Source organism: Mustela erminea, chromosome 2 (genome assembly GCF_009829155.1).
Source record: "Mustela erminea isolate mMusErm1 chromosome 2, mMusErm1.Pri, whole genome shotgun sequence".
NCBI classification, from domain to species: Eukaryota; Metazoa; Chordata; class Mammalia; order Carnivora; family Mustelidae; genus Mustela; species Mustela erminea.
The window spans coordinates 127,278,204-127,301,296 of record NC_045615.1 but is presented as its reverse complement, the minus strand read 5'-3'; positions in this window follow the sequence as shown (position 1 = coordinate 127,301,296).

The window sequence follows — 23,093 nt, the reverse complement described above, 5'->3', positions numbered from 1 at the left end:
AAGTGGCTGTTTTATCTAATGCAGAGAAATCAACACACAGGGAGGCCTATGTAGCTCTGTCAGTTAAGTGTCTGATGTTGGCTCAAGTCATGATCCCAGATCCTTAACGGAATCAAGCCCCGCATAGAGTTCCCTGCTGAGCAGGGAGCCTGTTTCTCCCTCTCCTTCTGCCCCCACCTCTGCTTGTGTGCCCTCTTTCACTTTCTCTCTCTTGCTTTCAAATAAACAAATATTTAAAAAAAGAAAAAGAAAAATAATACACCAAGACACAGAGTATTCCAGTCCAAGATGGCAATGTTAAAAGACCCTGAACTCACCTCCTTCACTGAACACACCGAATTTCCTATTAATAGAACAATTCCCCCTGAAGAAGAACTGAGGGCTGATGAACAGCTACTGAACAACCAAAGATAGAGAGAATGGCAAGAAAACTACAAGAGAGATGGAGACACAGTAACAAAGAAAACCAGAAAACCCTACATTGAAAATGGCAGTGGGGAAGGATAGTCTGAGGAACTAGAAAAGATCCCACATTAATTGGGTACAGAAGAAACCCACAGTTTAAAAAGCAACTAGCATATAAAAGAGACAACATTAGAACTCCACCACGTGGTAGAAGAACTGTGGGATTGCTCGCAAGGTAAAGGGACTGGAGAACAGCACAGTTTACATTCCTACCACATCTTAAAAGTCTAGATTGTAAAAGAGTTTGGATGCAATAATGGGAAGGTCTGATTATCACAGCAAGCTTGAGATCTCAGGGAGTCCGATGTCCATAAGCCCATGCCAGCTCTGTACATATTGGGACATAGAAAAAAAGGATTTTGAAAGAGGGGTGTCTAGATGGCTCAGTCAGAAGAATAAACAGCTCTTGATCTCAGGATCATGAGTTTGAGTCCCACCATGGGTGTAGAGATTACTAAAGTAAACAGAAGAAGAAGAAGAACAACAACAACAACAACATGGCAATGACCTGTGGGAATAGCTTTTTCCTGCTCCACCTTAAAAGACCAAGCCAGAGGGGTACCTGAGTGGCTCAGTCTTTAAGTGTCTGCCTTCAGCTCAGGTCATGATCCCAGGGCCCTGGGATGGAGCCCAACATGAGCATGGACTTCCTGGTCTGCTTCTCCCTCTCCCACCATTAACCCCCACCCCGCCTGTGTTACCTCTCTCGCTGTGTCTCTGTCAAATAAATAAGTAAAATCTTTAAAAACAAAACACCACACCAGAGTAGGGTCTGGATGCTGTAACAGGTGGGCCAGGTCATCACAGACAGCTGGGGTCCTCAGTGAGTCCAGGGTCCACAAGGCCACATCAGCCTCTGTGCTGCTGGGGCACAGAAAATAAGCCACAGGATTTTTAATTTCTTTCAACAGAGTGGCTCATTTTTTATATTTTATTTTTATGTATTTTTCTACTTTGTCTTTTCTTAATTTTTGTTCTTTGGGGATTTTTTTTTCTTTTTTTCTCTTCTTCCTTTTTCTTTTTACTGTTATATTTTTCTTTTATTATTATTGTTTCCTTACTTTTGTAAAAAGCCATGGTTTAAGAGAATACCTAGCAAAAACAGCCACAACTCCAGCCAGCCAGCAAAAGTCATCGAGGACACACAGTTTATATAGGGAACACTATATGGAAGACCACTCATTCAAGTTCAGGAAAAGTAGTCTTTCCATCTAATCCATGGGGATGAGGGGAACACAGAAAGTCAAGAAAAATTGGGAGACAGAGGACCATGCTCTGAAAGAAGGAACAAGAAAAAAAAAAACATAAACAAAAACAGAAACAAGAAATATGCCTGACCAAAAATTTAAAATGATCATAAAGCTACTCACTGGGCTAGAGAAAAGAATAGAAGCTTTCAGTGAGAACTTCAATAAAAAAAAAAATGTTAAAACGAACAAATCAGAGTTGAATAGTATAATAACTGAAATAAAAAACACAAGAAGGAATTAACAGTAGGTTAGAAGATGCAGAACAATTTGTCAGGGATCTGGAAGAACAGTAATGGAAAGCACACAAGCTAAACAGCAAAAAGAGAAAATAGTTTTAAAAAGGTGGATAGGTTAAGAGATCTCTTGGCCAACATCAAGTGAATAAACATTTGCATCATGGAGGTCCCAGAAGATGAAAAAGAAGAGAAAGAAAGGTGTAGAACACTTATTCAAAGAAATAATAACAGAAAACTTCCCAGAATAAGAAACAGACATCTAAGCATCTAAGTTGAAGAATCACAGAGAGTTCCAATAAGATGAACCCTAAAGAGGTCCATAACAAGGTGTATCATAATTAAAATGTCAAAGGTTAAAGAGAGAATCTTAATATCAGCAAAAGAGAAATAAAAAGTTGTATGTGAAGAAAGCCTATAAAGCTACAAGTTGAGTTTTCAGCAGAAACTTTGCAGGCCAGAAGAGAGTAAGATGATATATTCAAACTGCTGAAGAAAAAGAAAATTTACAATCAAGACTGGGAAGGTTATCATTCAGATTGTAGGAGAGATAAGGAATTTCCCAGACAAATAAAAGTTAAGGGAGTTTATTACCACTAAAAAAACCTTAAAAGAAATGTTGAAAGGAAAAAATGGTCATAATTAGACATAAAAAAATTATGAATAAATAGATGTAGAATATGATAACATATACATAACACATGGAGAAGGAAGTAAAATGGGAAGTTTTTTCTTTTTCTGTCTTTTTAATTTTTTTTTTAAGGAATGTGTTTGAATCCAAATGACCATCAAATTAATATAGACTTCCATTTTATTAGGGTGTTATATATCTACCTCATGGTAACCATAAACCCAAAACCTTTTATATATGCACAAAACACAAACAGAAAGAAAACTAAACATAATATAGAAACTCATCAGTCACAAAGAAATAGAACAAGAGAAGAAAAAGGAACAAACAAACACAAAAAACAATAAAAAAAACCCAGAAAACAAATCTTAAAAATGGAAATAAACACATCCCTACAAATAATTATATTAAATATAAATGGACTTGGGCCACCTGGTTGGCTTAGTTGGCTAAGTATCTGACTTTTGATTTTGTCTCAGGCAGTGATCTCAGGGTGTGAGATCAAGCCCTGCAGTAGACTCTGCATTAGGCATGGAGGGTGCTTAAGATTCTCTTTCTCCCTCTCCTCTCCCTATGCCCCTTTCCCACCATACTCTCTCTCTAAAAATAAAATAAAATAAAATAAAATAAAATAAAATAAAATAAAATAAAATAAAATAAAAATGTCCTAAAGGCTCCAGTAGAAAGACATAGGGTGGCAGAATAGATTAAAAAAAAAAAAAAAATGGACCTATCTATATGCTGCCTGCAAGAGATTCACCTCAGACCTAAAGACCCCTACAGACTGAAAATGAAGGGATGGAAAAACTTTCACCATACAAATGCAAATGGGAAAAAAAATGCAAAACCAGGGCAGCTATACTTATGTGAGACAAAACAGACTTTAAAATGAAGGCTATAACAAGAGACAAAAAAGGACATCACATAATAATAAAGATCAACCCCACAAGAAGTTATAACAATTGTAAAGATCTATGTACCTAACACTGAAGTACTTAAATGCATAGAATATTAATAGAAATAAGGAGAAAAATTAATGACAATACAATAATAGGAAACATTAACACCCCATTTATATTAACAGATTACCTAGACAGAAAGCTCAATAAAAAAAAAAATAATGTCTTTGAAAGACACATTGGACCAGATGGACACAACAAATATATATAGAACATTCCATACCCCCAAACAGAATACAAGTTCTTCTCAAGGGCACATGGAGGATTCTCCAGAATAGATCATTTACTAGTCCACAAAACAAGCCTCAATAAATTTGAGAAGATTGAAATCATACTATTCATCTTTTCCAATCACAATGGTATAAAACTAGAAATATATTGCACACACAAAAAGAATGGAAAAAATATAACCATGTGGAGACTAAACAACATGATGCTAAACAACCAATAAGGTAAAAAAGGCAGTCAAAGAAGAAATTAAAAAAAAAAAACACATGAAAACAAATAAAAATGAAAACACAATGGTCCAAAAATCTTTGGGGCACAGCAAAAGCAGTTCTAAGAAGGAAGTAAATAGTGATATGGGCTATCTCAAAAACATAAGAAAAAGCTAAAAAAATGCACTTTACACTTAAAGAAACTAGAAAAAGAATCAACAGAGCCCAGTTTGAGTAGAAGAAAAAAAATAACAAAGATGAGAGCATGGAGATAATAATAATGAAATAAATGACATAAAGAGAAAAGAGAGAGAAATCAATGAAGCCAAGAGTTGATTCTTTGAAAAGATTTTTTAAAAAAGGAGGGAGAGGGTAAGCCCTTAGCCAGACTCATCAAGAAACAGAGAAAAATGACCAAATTAAATCAGAAACAAGGGAATAAAAATAACAACTGACACCACAGAAATACCAACATTTATAAGTGAATACTATGAAATGTCATATACCAACAAACAATACAACCTAGAAGAAATAATTGCCTAGAAGCAGATGGTCTTCCCAAACTGATCAAAGAAAGAAGAGAAAATCTGAACGCACAGATTACAAGTAATGACTCAACCAGTAATCAAAACACTACCAAAAAATAAAGTTCCAAGACAAGATGGATTCAGAGAGGAATTCTACTAGACTTGTAAAGAAGAGTTAATACCTTTTCTCCTCAAACTACTTCAAAAAAAAAGGAAGATAAAGAAAATCTTCCAAATACCTTGTAGGTGGCCAGTATTACCCTGATATCAAAACCAGATAAGGACGTCACAAAAAAAAAAAAAACAAAAAACAAAAAAAAAACTAACTAACTACAGGCCAATATCCCTGATGAACATAGATGTAAAAATACTCAACAAAATATTAGCAAACTAAATCCAACAATACATTGAAAACATCATTCATCATAATCAGATGAGATTTCTTCTGGGGACGCAAGGATGACTCAATATCTGCAAATTAGTCAATGTCCTACACCACATCAACAAAATGAAGTATAAAAATTATATGAACATTTTGATAGATGAAGAATAACATATGACAATATTCAACATCCATTCATGATAAAAACTCTCAACAAAGTGAGGTAGATGAAACATATCTCAACATAATAAAGGCCATACATAAAAAATCCACAGTTAACATCATACTCAATGGTGAAAAATAAAGCTTCTCTAAGTTCAGGAAGAAGACAGGATGTCCACTCTCACCACTTTTATTCAATACTATACTAGAAGTCCTGGCCACAGCAATCAGAAAAAAAAGTGGGAATAAGAGGTATCTGTATTGGTAAAGAAGAAGTTTAACATTACTATTTGCAGATGACATAATATTATACATAGAAAGTCCCAAAGATTCTACCATAAAAACTACTAGAATTAATAAATAAATTCAGTTAACTGGCAGGATATAAAATTAATACCTGTAAATCACTAGTGTTTCTATACACTAATGACTGTGTAGAATAAAGATAATTTTTTTTAAAATTACAATGTTACCCAAAAAATTACCTAGGAATAAACTTAACCAAGGAAGTGAAAGATCTGTATTCTAAAAACTCTAAACCACTGATGAAAGAAACTGAACAAGACACAAACAAATAGCAAGATAGGTCATGCTCATGGATCAGAAAAATATTAGATATCTGTACTACTCAAAAGAGTCTATAGATTCAATGTATCCCTATCACAATGCCAATAACATTTTTATAGAACTAAAACTAATATTAAAATTTGTATGGAATAACAGAAGATCTCAAATATCTAAAGTAATGCTAAGAAAGGAGAACAAAACTGAAGGTATCACAGATTTCAAAATATACTATAAATTTTTAGTAATCAAAATGGTATAGCACAAGAATGTCTAATTTTGTGCCTGTGCCATTGTCATTGACATTAATGGAACAAGATAGAGAGCCCAGAATAAATCCACAATTATATGGCCAATTAATCTATGACAAAGGAAGCAAGAATATACAATGGGGAAAAGACAGTGTCTTCAATAAATGATGCTGGGAAAACTGGACAACAACATGCAAAAGAATGAAACTGGACTACTTTCTAACATATACAGAAATAAACTCAAAATGGATTTAAGGACTATATATGAGTCTTGAGAGCATAAAAATCCTAGAACAGAGAACAGGAAATAATTTCTCTAACATCAATTGTAACAACATTTTTCTATATAGGTCTTCTAATCCAAGGGATATAAAAGCAAAAATGAATTATTGAGACTTCATTAAAATAAAAAAAAAAGCTTTGCACAGTAAAGGCAAGCATCAATAAAACAACAAGGCAACCTACTGAATAAATGAAGATATTTTCAAATGATATATCTGATAAGTGGCTAATATCCAAAACCTATAAATAACTCATACAACTCAAGACCAAAAAAAAAAAAAAAAAAAGAAAGAAAGAAAGAAAGAAAGAAATAATCTCATTAAAAAATGGGCAGAGGACTTAAATAGATATTTTTCCAAAGAAGACATACAAATGACCATTACTAATCATCAGGGATATGCCAATAAAACCCACAAAAGATAGTACCTTACACCAGTCAGAATGGTTGGTATCCAAAATATAGGAAATAACAAATGTTAGTGAGGCTGTGGAGAAAAAAGAAACTTTGTGCACATTACCCTATTGGTGGAAATGTAAACTGGTATAGCCACTATGGAAAACAGTGTGGAGGTTTCTCAAAAATTGAAAAATAGAAATGTCATATGATCCAATAATTCCATTATTGGGTATTTACTGAAAGACAATAAAAACAGTAATTCAAAAATATATATGCAGCCTTATGTTTATTGTAGCATTATTTACAATAGTCAAAAAATGGAAGCAACCTAAGTGTTCCTAAGCATGCAAATGGATAAGGAAGATATAACACACACACACACACACACACACATGAATATTATGCAGCCATAAAAAAAAAAAAAGATGAGATATTGCCATTTGCAACACCATGGCTGGATGTAGATGGTAAAATGGTAAGTGAGATAAATCAGACTGAGAAAGACAAATGTCATAATTCCACTCATAAGTGGAATCTAAAAAAAAAACAAAAAAATGAATGAACATACAAAAAGCAGAATCACACCCACAAATAAAGAGAACAAACTGATGGTTAACAGAGAAGAGGGGGATAAAGGGGTGGGTAAAATGGGTGAAGGGGGATGGAGATACAGGCTTCTAGTTTTAGAACAAATAAGTTACTAAAGTAAAAGGCAGAGCATGAGGAATAAAGTCAATGATTTTGTAATAGCAATGTAATGGGACAGATGGTAGCTACACTTGTGATCATGACATAATGTATAAACTTATCAAATCACTACGTTGTACACCTGAAACTAATGTAATATTGTGGGTCAAGTGTACTCAAATAAATAAAATAGCAACCAACACAGAGTCAAGGAAAATGAAGGAACCGAGCAACATGTTACAAATGAAAGTAAAAGAGAAAACCTTAGGGGAAAAAACCTTAATGAAATGGAGATAAATGACTTGTCTGACAAAGAGTTCAAAGTAATGGTCATAAAGATGTTCAAAGAACTAAGAAGAATGGATAAATACGGTGAGAACTTCAACAAAAGGATAAAAAATATCTAAGTACCAAATAGAATTTCTTGAGGTGATGAACACAACAACTAAGCTTAAAAGTACAGAAGAGGGTTTAAACAGTAGACTAGAGGAAGCAGAAAAAAGGATCATTGAATTTGAGCCAGAACAGTGGAACTTACCCAATTACAGCAGCAAAAAGAAAGAAAAAGAAGGGAAAAAAAAAGTGAAAATAGTTTAAGGAACATATGGGACAATATCTAGTGTACTAACATTCACATTACAGGAATCTCAGAAGGCAAAAAAATAAAGAAAGGGGCAGAAACTTATTTAAAGAAACAATGGCTGAAAACCACCTAACTTGGGAAAAGACGCAGACTTTCAGATATAAGGAGCACAGAATTCTAAATAAGATTAACTCAAAAGAGTTAAAGACAATGAGAGAATCTTAAAAATAGCAATAGAAAAACAACTCATTATGTACAAAGGAATCCCTATAATATCATCATCATCAGGTTTTTCCAAAGAAATTTTATAGGCTACAAGGGAGTGACACAACATATTTTAAGTGCTGGGGGAAAAAAAACTTCCAATCAAAAATATTTTACCTAATAAAATTATATTTCAGAATTGATGGAGAGGGTATGGCTGGGTGGCTCAGTGGGTTGCCTCTGCCTTCAGCTCAGGTCATGATCTCAGGGTCCTGGGATCAAGCCCTGCTTTGGGCTCTCTGCTCAGCAGGAAGCCTGCTCCCCCACCTTCCTACCTCTCTGCCTACTTGTGATCTCTCTGTCAAATAAATAAATAAATCTTTAAAAAAAAAAAGAATTGATGGAGAGATTATGAGTTTTCAAAATAAGCTAAAGCTAAAACAATTTATCATCATGAAACCAGTCTTAGATGAAATGTTGCATGAAATTCTTTAAGCTAAAAAAAAGAAACAAAAAGGCACTAGGTAGTAACAAGAAAACATTTGAAAGTATAAATATATAAAGGTGGTGGACTAATCACTCACAAACCTAGTATAAAGTTTCAAATACAAAAATAGGAAAAATAACTATAATTACAATAAGTGATACAAAATATAAAAAGATTTAAAATGGGACATTAAAAAATAAAATGTTGGGGATGGAAGTGGAGACTAAAATGTAGAGCTTTAGAATGTTCAAATTTAAATTTTTATCAACTAAAATAGACTAGTATAAATATAAGCTGTTCTATGGAAGCCTTATGGTAACCTATAGTAGATATACAGAAGATAAAGAAAGCTAAGAAAGTCATCACACCATAAATGAGAGCAAAAGGAAAAAGGAACACAGAGGAACTACAAAACAGACAGAAAATGATTAACAAAATGGTAATAAGTACATACCTATGAATTATTACTTTAAATATAAATGGACTAAATTCTCTAATCAAAGGACAGAGCAGCTGAATGGATTAAAAAAAAGTTAAGAACCATCAGTATTCCCTATAAGAGGCTCACTTCAGACCTAAAGACACATATAGACTAAAAGAGAAGGGATGGGAAACACACCCTATGTAAATGGAAACCAAAAGAAAGCTGGAGTAGCTATCTTTATATCAGACAAAATAGTCTTTAACACAAAGGTAAAAGGAGATGAGAAGTACACTAGATAATGATAAGGGGGTCAATTCAACAAGAAGACATACATTTGTAAATATTTATGCATCCATCAAGAGACCACTTAAATATACAGTTGACCCTTGAACATGACTTTGAACTGCACAGGTTTACTGATATATGAATTTTTTCCCCTGATAAATACAGTACAGTTCTAAAAATATATTTTTCTTCCTCATGATTTTCTTAATATTTCTATTCTCTAGCTTATCTTATTATAATAATATACCATATAATACATAAAATATACAAAATGAGTATTAATAGACTATATTATCATTGAGGCTTCCAGTCAACAGTAGGCTATTTGTAGTTCAGTTTTGGGGGAGTCAAAAGTTATATATAGGGCGCCTGGGTGGCTCAGTGGGTTAAAGCCTCTGCCTTCAGCTCAGGTCATGATCCCAGGGTCCTGGGATCGAGGCCCGCATCGGGCTCTCTGCTCAGCTGGGAGCCTGCTTCCTCCTCTCTCTCTGCCTGCTTCTCTGCCTACTTATGATCTCCATCTATCAAATAAATAAATAAAATCTTTTTAAAAAAGTTATATATAAAAGGGTAGTGTCCCTAATTATCATGTTATTCAGTGGCCAACTGTATAAAACAAATATGAACATAACCTAAAGGGAGAAATCACAATATAACGATATTTGGGGACTATAATATTCTTCTTACATTCAATGGCTATATCATCTAGATAGAAAATCAGTAAGAAAACTTTGGCTTTCAATGAAAAATTAGACCAGATCAACTTAAGAGATATACACAGAACATTCCATCAAAATCAACAGAGTACATATTTTTCTCAAGTACACATGGAACATTCTCCAGGATAGATCACATACTAGAACACAAAACAGTCTTAGTAATTTAAGAACACTGAAAACATATCAAGCACCTTTCCTAACTGGTATGAAACTAGAAATAATTTACAAGAGGAAAGCTCACAAATATGTACAGATTAAATCAATATGTCACAAAACAAGCAATGGATCAAAGAAATAAATCCAAAAATATCCTGAAACAAATTAAAATATAACATATCAAAACTTTTGATATGTTGCAGGAAAAGCAATTCTATGAGCAAAGTTCATAGTGATAATGGCTACTTCAAGAAAGAAATATCTTCACTAAACAACTTAACTCTATATTTCAAGTAACTAAAAAAGAAAGAAAAAAGAACAAATGAAGACCAAAGTTAGCAGGAAAATGGAAGCAGTGGAAATAAATAAAATAGAGACTAAAAAGACAATAGAAAAGTTCTATGAGACTAAGAACTGGTAATTTAAGAAGATAAAATTGACAAATCTTTAAATATACTCAACAAAGAAAAAGTGAAATTACAAAATTATGAAAGAGGAGACATTGCAAGTGATACTACAGAAATACAAAGGGTAAGAAAATATTATGAACAATTAAATGCCAATAAATTTGATAACTTAGAAGAGATGGATAAATTTGAAGAAATCTACAGCCTATCAAGATTGATGAAGAAATAAAAAAATTTGGAATAGACTGGTTACTAGTAGGAAGATTGAATCAGTAATCAAAAACCTTTCAACAAGCAAAAATCCAGAATCCAACAGCTTCTTTGGTGAACTCCACTAAATGTTCACAAAAGAACATTAATCCTGGGGCACCTGGATGGCTCAGTGGGTTAAGCCTCTGCCTTTGGCTCAGGTCATGATCTCAGGGTCCTGGGATTGAGTCCCGCATCGAGCTCTCTGCTCAGTGGGAAGCCGGCTGCCTCCTCTCTCTCTGCCTGCCTCTCTGCCTACTTGTGATCTCTGTCTGTCAAATAAATAAATAAAATCTTAAAAAAAAAAAACATTAATCCTCGGCATCTGGGTGGCTCATTTGGTTAAGCATCTACTCTTAATTTCAGTTTAGGTCATAACCTCAGGGTCTTGAGATTGAGCCCCATGTCAGGCTCCATAGTCAGCATGGAGTCTGCTCAGGATTCTTTCTCTTGGGGCACCCTGGTGGCTCTGTCAGTTAAATATCTGCCTTCCACTTGAGTCATGATCTCAGGGTCCTGGGATCAAGTCCCATGTCAGGCTCCCTTCTCAGTGGGGAGACTGCTTCTCCATCTCCCTCTGCCCCTCCTTACCCCCTGCTTGTGCTCTCTCTCAAACAAATAAATAAATAAAATCTTAAAAAAAAAAAAAAAGATTCTCTTTCCCCCTCTCCCTCCACTATCTCTCTTGCTCTTCCATTAAAAAAAAAAAAAGGAACACTTAATTACTCATTTTATAAGGTCAGCATTATCCTGATACCAAAACTTCACAAAGATATTACAAAAAAGTCACAGGTCAATATCCTCAAACATATAAGCAAAAATCTTCAAAAATGTTAGCACACCAATTTTAACAATACATTAAAAGAATTCTATACCAAGATCAAGTGGGATTTATTCAAGGGATGCAAGGGTGGTTCAACATCCATAAAATCCACCAACATAACACAGTACATTAACAAAAAGAATAAAAATCATATAATCATCCCAATAGAGAAAGCATTTGACAAAATTCAACACTGATTTATGATAAAAATATTCAACAAAATGGGGTTAGAGAGAATACACCTCAACATAGTAAAGGCCAAATATAAGAAGTACACAACTAACTTCACATTCAGTGGTGAAAGCTGAAAGCTTTTCATCAAGAATCAAGGAATAAGAAAAGATACCATCTCTTGACACTTTTATTTAACATAGTCCTAGAAGTCTTACTGAGAGTAGTAGGCAAGAAAAAGAAATAAAAGACATCCAAACTGGAAAGGAAAAGTTGAAAATCATTATTCATCATTGATACAATAGTATACATAGGAAGCCCTAAATACTCCACTAAAAAAGCATTAGAATAAATTCAGTAAAATTGTAGGATACAGAATCAAAATACACAAACTTGTTCTGTTTCTATGCAATACTAACAAACTATCAGAGAAACTAAGAAAATATTCCTATATATAATTATATTAAGAAGAATAGAATCTCTAGAAATAAATTTAACCAAGAAGGTAAAAGATCTGTACACTGAAAATTAGAAAATATTGGTGAGAGAGATTGAAGATGACACAAATGAATTAAAACACACTCTATGCTCATGGATTGGAAGAATTAATATTCTTAAATGTCCATACTACCAAAGCCATCTACAGATTGAATGCAATCCTTATCAAAATTCCAGTGACATTTTTATAGAAAAATTAAATCCTAAAATTTGTATAGAATAATAAAGACTGCAAATGGAATAAGGAATCTTAAGAATAAATAAAACTGGAGACATCATGCTTTCTGATTTCAAAATTATTGTAACGTGATACTAAATAAAACATTATGTTATTGGCAAACACATACTTCAATGGAAAAGAATTGAGAGCCCCAAAATAAATTAATTACAAATATTTGTCATATTTGTGTGGACTTATTACAGAAGAACCAAAATAAACAGTGGAAAAATAATAGTATCTTCCATTAATAGTGTTGGGAAACTTAACATCTACATAAAAAGGAATGAAACTGGACCTGTTTTATATAAAAATTAATTCAAAATGGGTTAAACATTTGAACATAAGACCTAAAACTATAAAACCCCTAGAAGGAAACATAAGTGGTAAGCTCCTTGACATCAGTCACAGAAATGGTTTTTTGAATTTCTAAAAGCAAAGTCAACAAAAACAAAAATAAACCGCTGGGAGTACATTTAACAGATTTATAGACAGCAAAGGAAATCATCAACAGAATGAACAGGCAACCTATTGAAAAGGAGAAAATATCTGCAATTCACATATCTTATGAGGGGTTAAGATCAATAAAATAATTCATATAACCCAGTAGCAAGAAAACAAAACAAAAATCAACTAAAAATATAGGCAGAGGAGCTAAGTAGACATTTTGCCAAATAAGACATACAGATGACCAACAAATACATGAAAAGATGGTTCATATTATTAATCACCAGGAAAATGCAAATCAAAACTACATGGGGTATAACCTCATATCTGTTAGTATCTCTATTATCAAAAATATAAGAGCAAACAAATGTTGGCAAGAATCTGAGAAAAAGAGAATGCTGCACATAGTTGGTCAGAATGTTACAGCCATTATGGAAACATCAGAGAGGTTCCTAAAAATTAAAAATTAAAGCTAGCATATGATCCAGCAATTCCACTTCTGGATATTTCTTCAATAAAAACAAAATGCTAACTTAAAAAATATATTCACCCCCATGTTCATTGCAACATTATTTACAGAAGCCAAGACATGGAAACAACCTGAATGTCCATCAATGGATGAATGGGAAAATAGGTGGTATACATTATATAATAAAACACTCAGCCATAAAAAAATTAATTCTTGCCATTTGCAACAACATGGATGAAACTTACAGGAATTATGCTAAGTGAAAATAAGACAGAGAAAAATAAATACCATATGATCTCATTATATGTAAAAATCTAAAAACAAAACAAAACTACCTAACAAGTTCTGGTCCAAGATCGCAACATAAGAAGACTCTGAAATCATTTCTTCCCTGGACACACCAAATTTACATCTATTTATAGAGCAGTTCCTGCTGAACTGAAAGCTGTATGAATAGCTTCTGCTCAACAAATAATAGGCCACATAGAAAACAGCAGGAGAGACAGAGACATAGGAAAAAAGAGAACCCACATCCTCATTGATGGGAATGGCAGTTGGGAGGGATAGAACATAGGGATGGTGAAGAGATTTAAAGTCTGCCCTGGAACACAGAAGAAAAAAAAAAAAAAAAGCTGTAGTTTAAAAGAACAACTAAAGGGGCACCTAGGTGGCCCAGTGGGTTAGGCATTTGGTTTTGGCTCTGGTCATGTTCCCAGGGTCCTGGGATCGAGCCCTGCATTGGGGTCCCTGCTCAGTGAGGAGTATGCTTCTCCCTCTGCCTTTGCCTCTCCCCTCTGCTCATGTGCTCTCTCCCTCCCCCTCTCCAATAAATAAATAAAATCTTAAAAATATAAAAAGCAACTAAATATAATGGGTCCAGGCTTAGAATTCCATCAAATGGTGGGAGAGCTCTGGAACTCTTTCTGGGTCAGAGGGGCTGGTAAGAACCACAGTTTACACCTTTCCTCCACTTAGACAGCATAGACAAGAACAGAGTCCGGGTGCCACAGCTGACTTGCTGCCTTAGCAAACCCCAGCCCCTAGCCCACATCAGCCTTAGATACTCTGGGACAGATAAAAATAAGAACAAAAATGAAACAGTTGTTTAAAACAGTAAATAGATTGTAGAGTAACCAGCCCCAGAATCTTGCCAAATAATGCGAAGCTGCTGAAAACCTCTCCAGATCAGAAGGGTTGGCAAGAGCCACAGTTCATATTCCCTTTCTACCTTGATAGTGTGGATGGGAGCAAAGTCTGGGCACTCTAGTTGGTCTAACACCTAAGTAAGCCCCAGCCTAGCCCAAACCAGCCCTAGCTGGTCCCAAGGTGGGACCAGAGTGGTACATACCAGGACACCCCTGGTCAGCACTCATTATAGCTCCGGTCATCATGCCAAAGAGACAAATACAAAGCCTCCCAGAATACACTGTAATCCACACAAATTCTGATGCTCCATTTTCAGGTAGCTTGCCAGGTAGCATTACAGAGTGTTTCAGGACTTCCTGGCTCATGTCTGCTTCAGCTTCAGTCACTCCAGGTAGGTAACCTCTGCAGGGAGAGCCCTGGGACTTCCCCTAACCCATATCCCACTTCTGCTCCAGCCACCCACCAGGGTACCCTTGGTGCTGAAGACCCTCAGACACACTGTCAGGCACCCAATTCAGCTTCAGCTTTCCTCCTAGGGTACTCTATGTATGGAGAGCCCCAGAATAACCCAGCTTGCACCAATTTAGCTTCAAGTCCTCTCAGGGTGTACTCTGTGCAGAATATTCTGGGATGGCCCATGCCCATGCCCATGCCCACCCATTTAAGCTTCGGTTGTTCTGTTAGGGGGCCCTCTGTGCAGAAAGCCCCAGGACTACCCCAGCCCATGCCCATTTCAGCTCTGGTAATTCCATGAGAAGAAGCCCAGCATAGACTACCCAGGACCTCCGGCACATGCAAGCCACAGCTATGGCCAGCTAGCAAGTCACCAAACACACACAGTCTACAGAGGGGACGATGATACTTAAGTCTATCTTCAGCTACTTAGCTGTTTCACCTAATTCATAAAAATAAATACAGGAAGTCAAGCAAAATGGGGAGACAGAGAAATATGTTCCAAATGAAAGAACAAGACAAATCCTCAGAAGAAGAACTAAATGAAAGGAGATAAGCACTATGCCTAATAAAGAGTTTAAAGTAATTACAGTAAAGATGTTTGTTAGATTGGAGAGAAGAATAGAAGAACTCCATGAGAACTTCAACAAAGATTAGAAAATATAAAAAAGAACTAATCAGAGTTGAAGAATATAATAACTTAATGTAAATATATATTAGAGGGAATCAATAAATTAATGGATGCAGAAGAATGGGCCAGTGATCTACAAAATGGAGTAACGGGAGAAAAAAAGATGGAATAATGGAAGGACCCAAGCTAAACAGAGAAAAGAAAAAAAGAATTTTAAAAAATGAGGGCAGGTTATGGGATCTCCTGGATAACATCAAACATAACAACATTTGCATTATAAGGGTCATAGAAAGGAAAGAAAGAGAATGGGGCAGAAAACAATTTGAAGACATGAGTTGAAAACTTCCCTAACATGAAGGAGGAAACAGATGTCTCTACGGTCAGGAAGCACAGAGAGTTCCAGAAAAGATGAACCCAAGGGGACCAACACCATGGCAAAATAATTAAAATACCAAAGGTAAAAGATACAGAAAAAATTTTTAAAAGATAAAAGTTACATGCAAAGGAACCCCCATAAGACAACTGGCTGATTTTTCCATCAAAACTTTGAAGGATAAAAGAAAGTGGCATGATATTTTCAAAGTGCTGAAAGAAAAAAAAAAAAAAAAACACCTGCAACCAGGAACATTCTACCTGGCTAGGTTATCATTTAGAATGGAAGGAAAGATAAAGAGTTACCCAGTTAAAACTTAAAAGAATTTATCACCACTATCATGGTCTTATAAGAAATGTTGAAGGGAATTCTTTAAGCTGAAAAGAAAAGGCCACAGTTAGAATAACATTGTGAATAAAATGATACATAATATCTAGATATAGGGATAAAATGATATAAAATATGACTAATATATGTATGTATGTATGTATGTATCTATCTATCTATGGACGGTGAGGAGTAAAAAAATGTTCTTTTAGAGTATGTTCTAACTTAAGTGATCATCAATTTAATACAGACTGCTCTGTATTAAATCCTACTTAGGATGTTATATGTGAACTACATGGTAACTCTAAACCCAAAACCCTATAAAACACACACACACACACACACACACACACACACACACACACAAATAGAAAGCTAAGCATAACAGCAGAAAATCATCAATCACAAGGAAAGAGAGTAATAGAAGAATGGAGAAGAGCAACAGCTTTATGATGTTGAGGTATGTTCCCTCTATCACTACTTGTTGAGGGCTTTTATCAGGAATGGAACCTGTACCCTGGGGCAAGTAATACGTTATATGTTAATACAAAAATTGAAAAAAAGAAAAAAGAAAAAAGAATGGATGCAGTACTTTGTTAAATGTTTTTTTCTGAGAGGATAATATGGTTCTCATCTTTTCTTTTATTCAAGTGGTATACCATGTTGACTGATTTACAAAATTGAACCACCCTTATAGCCCAGGAATAAATCTCACTTAACTGTTGTGAATCTTTCTTTCAGTGACAGTTAATATTATCCTCAATGGAGAAAAACTGAGAGCTTTCTCTCTATGGTAAGAGACAAGACAGAGATGTCTGCTCTCACCACTGTGATTTAACATAGTACTGGAAGTCCTAGTCTCAGCGATCAGACAACCAGCAGAAATAAAAAGCAGCCATATTGGCAAGGAGAAGTCAAACTTTCACTATTCACATCCAACATGATACTTTATGTAGAAAACCTGTAGAAAACACTCGACCAAAAATTGCTAGAACTTATATACAAATTCAGTAGTTGCAGGACAAAAAAAATCAATGTACAGAAATCTGTGGCATTCCTGTACACCAAAAATGAAGCATCAGAAAGAAAATCATGGAATCGATCTTGTTCACAATTGCACCCAAACCCGTAAGATACCTTGGAATAAATCTAACAAAAGAGATGAAAGATCTGTACTCTGAAAACTATAAAACACTAATTGAAGAGGATAAAAAGAAATGGAAAAACATTCCACGCTCATGGATTGTTAAAACATCCCACTTACACCAATGAATAAATCATCCAGGCAGAATATCAATAAGGAAACAATGTCTTTGACTGATATATTTGACAGACCAGCATTACCCTGATACCAAAACCAGACAAAAACACTATGAAAAAGAGGGAACTACAGAAATATCCTTGATTAACAATATGCAAAGAGCCTCAACAAAATATTAGCATACCACATTCAACAATATATTAAAAGGAAAATTTACCACAATGACGTGGGATTTATTCTGGGATTTAAGGATGGTTCAGTATTTACAAATCAATCAACATCATATACCACATCAACAGAACAAGGATAAAAATCATATGATTATCTCAATAAATGCAGAAAAAGCATTTGATAAAATATAAGATCTATTCATGATAAAAAAATACCCATAAGGTAGACTTAGAGGGGAACATACCTCAACATAATAAAGAGCATACATAAGAAACTCACAGCTAACATCATACTCAATGGTGAAAACTGAGAGCTTTTCCTTTAAAGATCAGGAATAAGGGGCACTTGGGTGGCTCAGTGGGTTAAAGCCTCTGCCTTTGGCTCAGGTCTTGATCTCAGGGTCCTGGGATTGACCCCTATATCAGGCTCTCTGCTCAGCGGAGGGATCAGGAAATCAGGAATTAAAAAAAGGATGTCAACTCTTATCACTTTATTCAACATAGTATTGGAAGTCCTAGCCAGGGCAATCATATAAGAAATAAAAGGCTTCCAAATTGGTTAGGAAGAAGGTAAACTTTCACTATTGTCAGATGACATACTACTATACATAGAACACCCCAAAGACTCTACCAGAAAGCTCTTGTAAGTAATAAATTTAATAAAATTGCAGGATACAGAATTAATATCCAGAAATCATTGACATTCAATTCACTAATAACACAGTAGTAAAAAAGAAAAATTAAGAAAACAGTTCCATTTACAATTACACAAAAAAGGATAAAATACCTAGACAAACATTAACCGAGGTGAAACACCTATACTCTGAAAACTTTAACACACTGATAAACTGAAGACAACACAAAGAAAAGATTTTGCATGCTCATGGATTATAAGAATATTATTCAAACATGCACACTACCCAAAGCAATCTACAGATTAAATGTGATTCCTATCTAAACACCTGCAGCATTTTTCTCAACTAGAAAAAATATTCCCCAAATTTGTATGGTACCTCAAAAGAGCTTGACTAGCTGATGCAAACTTGAGAAAGAAGAACAACACTGGAGCTATCATAGTCCAAAATTTCAAGATATACTACGAAACTATAATAATCCAAACAGTTAGTGCAGTCACAAAAATAGATGTATATATCAATGGAGCAGAATAAAACCCAGAAATAAACCTCTGCTTTTACATTCAATGACTGTACAGAAAAGGAAATAAGAATATACAAAGAAGAAATATTGCTAGGAAAACTGAACAGCTGCAAGCAAAAGAATGAAACTGGGCCACTTTGTAACATCGTACACAAAAATAAACTCAAAATGGATTAAAGACCTAAATGTGAGACCTGAAATCACATAAAACTCCTAAAAGAAAACTGACAGTAATCTTTTTGAGATCAGACTTAGCATTTTTCTAGACATGTCTCCTGAGACAAGGGAAACAGTAACAAAATAAATTATTAAGACTACACCAAAATAAGAAGCTTTTTCACACCAAAGGAAACTATTAATAAATCAAAAAGGCAACCCACTGAATGGGAGATGATATCCACAATTGATCAATAAGGGATTAAGATCTAAGACATATTAAGAACTTAAATAACTCAGCACTAATAAATAACCCAATTAAAAAATGGGCAGAGGACCTGAATAGATATTTCTCCAAAGAAGAGATACAGATGTCCAACAGGCACATTAAAAGATGCTTAACATAACTAGTCAAAACCTTTAGCTATCACCTTATGTGTATCAGAATGGCTAAAATAAAAAGATAAGAAATAATGAGCACTGATGAGAATGTGGAGAAAAACCCTCATGCGCTGTCAGTGGGAACGTCAATTGGTGCAGCTATTATGGAAAACAACATGGAGTTTCCTCTCAAAATAAAAATAGAACTACCATTTTATTCAGTAATTCTACTGCTATACATTTCTCCCAATAAATAAAAATACTAATTTGAAAAGTCATACACACCACTATGTTTATAGCAGCATTACGTACACTAGGCAAGATATGCAAGCAATCCAAGTTTGCAATGATGAATGAATGAAGAGGTTGTGATGTATGTATATGTAATGGAGTATTACTCAAGCATAAGAAAGAATGAGATCTTATCATTTGTAATAGCGTGGATAAACCTAGCAGGTATTATGCTGCTCAGACAAAGACAGATACCATATAATTTCATTTATATCTGGAATAAAAAAACAACAGATGAACAAACGAAGCAGAAGTGGGTCCATAAATACGGAGGAGAACAAACTGATGTTTGCCAGAGTGGAAGGGTGTGGGGGAATGGACAAAAAAGATGAAGGCGAGTGGGAGATACAAGCTTCAAGTTATGGAATAAATAAGTCATGAGAATAAAAGGTATAGCGTATGGAGTATATATAGTCAACAGGATGGTAATGGCATTGTATAGAGGCAGATGGTAGCTATGCTTCTAGTGAGTATAATGTATGGACTTGTGTAGACTATATTGTACACTTGAAACTAATGTAACATTGTGTCTCAACCTCAAAACAAAAACAAAAACAAAACAAAATACTGGAGATTCTGGATATAGAGAGCAGATTGGTGGTTGCCTGAAGTGGGAACTGGGAAAAATGGGTGAAGCAAGTCAAAAGATGCATATTTCCAGTTATATAATAAGTCATGGGGATGTAATGTACAGCATGGTGACTATTAGTAATAATGCATTGCATATTGGAAAGTAGCTAGGAGAGTAGATCTTGAAAATTCTCATCACAAGAAAAAAATGTGTATGTTGATGGATGTTCATTGGACTTACTGAGGTTTTGTAATATATACAAATATCCAATCATTACATTATTCACCCTATAATTAATATAATATTATGAAAATTATATTCCAATTAAAAAAAAAAGAGTATGGCTATGAGGCCAGCCTGGAAATATGAGAAGGATTTTCAGGCTCAGCATGCAGACCAGAGATTACTTTTAAAAATTCAAACAATTGGGGTACAGAAGCAGAGATAGGTAAAGGTTGTACAGGCCAATGTTGTACAGAGTCTAAGAGGCCCAAGTTGGAAAGGAAAGCTTAAAGCAGAAACAATCCAATAACACAGATACTACCTAACATTTAAGCCAGGTCTGAAGAAACTACTGGAATCAAATGACTGAAAACAACAATTTGCAGATTTGTGGGGCTGGTACCTCCAAAACAAAACAAAACAAATATATGGTTTATTCTTTGGCATTGTTTTAGTGACTTTTCTGAATGCATGTTAGAAGGCGTGCCTGTGCAACAAAGGGATACGAAGGATGCAATTCTTCCAGGAGAGGCAGAACTTTGCAGGTACTGCTGTTTGCAGAGAAGGTGAATTTCTCATTGAACTTCTTCCTTAGCTTCCTATTATTGGGATGTGTCTTGAATCTCCCTTTTATGTCTTCACCTGACTTTTCTGTGTCTGTATCTCTGGTGACAAAGACAGTGATAATTATTTAAATAATATGACTATTTGCCAAAGGCACTTAGCCATATTATTTTTCCCCTTTAATGAGGTAGGAGTGATATTGAGGAAGTTTTACACTTAGTTGGCAGGAATGTTCTCAGAAAATTAAAATAAAAGTAAAAGATGACATTTTACAAGATTGCTTTCCATTCTTAACATAATGAACAAATCAGTCACTGTTGAATAGCCCAATCTATTTTATTTCTTTGAACAAATTCCATTGTAAGAGCCAACATCATCTATGTGCTTCCAAAGCAGAAAGTAATTATCATCACAATTAACTTTTACAGAGATACACATTCTCCTTATGGCATTGCTTCTCATCTTCACCTTCCTCCCCAATTTGTATTCATATCTTCAAAATGGTTGTTTAAAAAAATTACCCCTTTAGCATTTTGTTATATAGCTCTGTAGAGGAACTCTGTAAAGACTTTAGATATAGATAACTGTTGCCTGAGTCACCAAAGTTACATTTTAGCCAATATGTAAGGTCAAGGGATATTGTTAAGGTCTTTAGAGAGTCTGAAGGAACTCTAGAAATACAGATGTTATCTTACACAGATATAAAGATATTCAAAAGAATTTCTCTTTAGATATTTATGGTAATACAAGGACTTTAAAACTGCTTTTCTGACTTCTATTATGCCCTGATTCTTCACAGTATTTTGAAGGAGCCAAGTGTTTTGTTTTTTGTCTTTTAATTTTATTTATTTATTTGACAGAGAGACAGACACACGGAGACATGGAGAGAAGGAACACAGCAGGGGGAATGGGAGAGAGAGAAACAGGCTTCCCATAGCAGAGAGCCAGATGGGGGGCTCGATTCCAGGACCCTGGGATTATGGCCTGAAGTGAAGGCAGATGCTTTAACGACTGAGCCACCCAGGCACCCCAAGCCAAGTGCTTTTAACTGTAATTAAATATGCCTTAGAAAAAAAAAAAACAAAACAGGAAACAAGTGGGAGCCTGGGCAGAACAGATCCTTATCTTCACAGTAAAGCTGTGTAGGCGGGGAAGACTAATCAGCAATATCAGTGACCCTCTGAGATAGGCCAGAAGGATTGATATCCAAAGAGCTAATGTTAATCATGTGACTGCTGTGATCAAACTGTCCAGAATCCACTATGTGTCTCAATAGATGGCACAGAGGTAACTGAAAGGTCCGTGGACAAAAGGACCAGACCAATACAAAGCAAAAATTAAGCAAGGCTTTATTTCCTGCCAGCACAGAGAACCAAACCTACCAGCCGGGGCCACTTCCTACAAAGCGAAAGCGACGCCCCCCTAATCTCATAGGCCAATTTTTATAGAGTAAAGGCCATGTAGTTGAGCCTGGCCAAAGAGATTGTAGCGCACAGAGAAAAGTCACACAATCATACTAGGTTACACACGGGTGGCCAATTGGATTACAATTTACCCTATAATAGTTGTTTAAACTAGCCTATCACTTCTGTCAGAATTGGCGCCTTAGTTTGGTGCTTGAAAGGCAGGGCTTACATTCTTTGGTGGGTAGGGAGGTAGTAGATGTGCTTTTACTGATTGGACGTCTCCACCTCGCCCAACATGTCCTGGTATCTGGGCTCTGTTAGCTCCGCCTAGCCTGACACGTCTTGGTACCTGCGCTCTGTTATCAGGGGCTAATTAGCGGTATTTTACTGGTCCTGTTTCTAAGTAAGTTCCTCTGGGGGGCGAGGTCAATCTAAGTTCACTGCATACACAACACAATGGCTGTTCTACGGGGATGGGGTTGCTCCAGTTGAGTAGGCCCTTACAGTAACAGAAAAAGTACAGAGAAGGTCTTACATATGTGTGTGGCCACATTACCATAATTTTTTGACTGGTTACTTGGTTGGATAAATTCATGTGGGTGATAGTGACAAGCTTT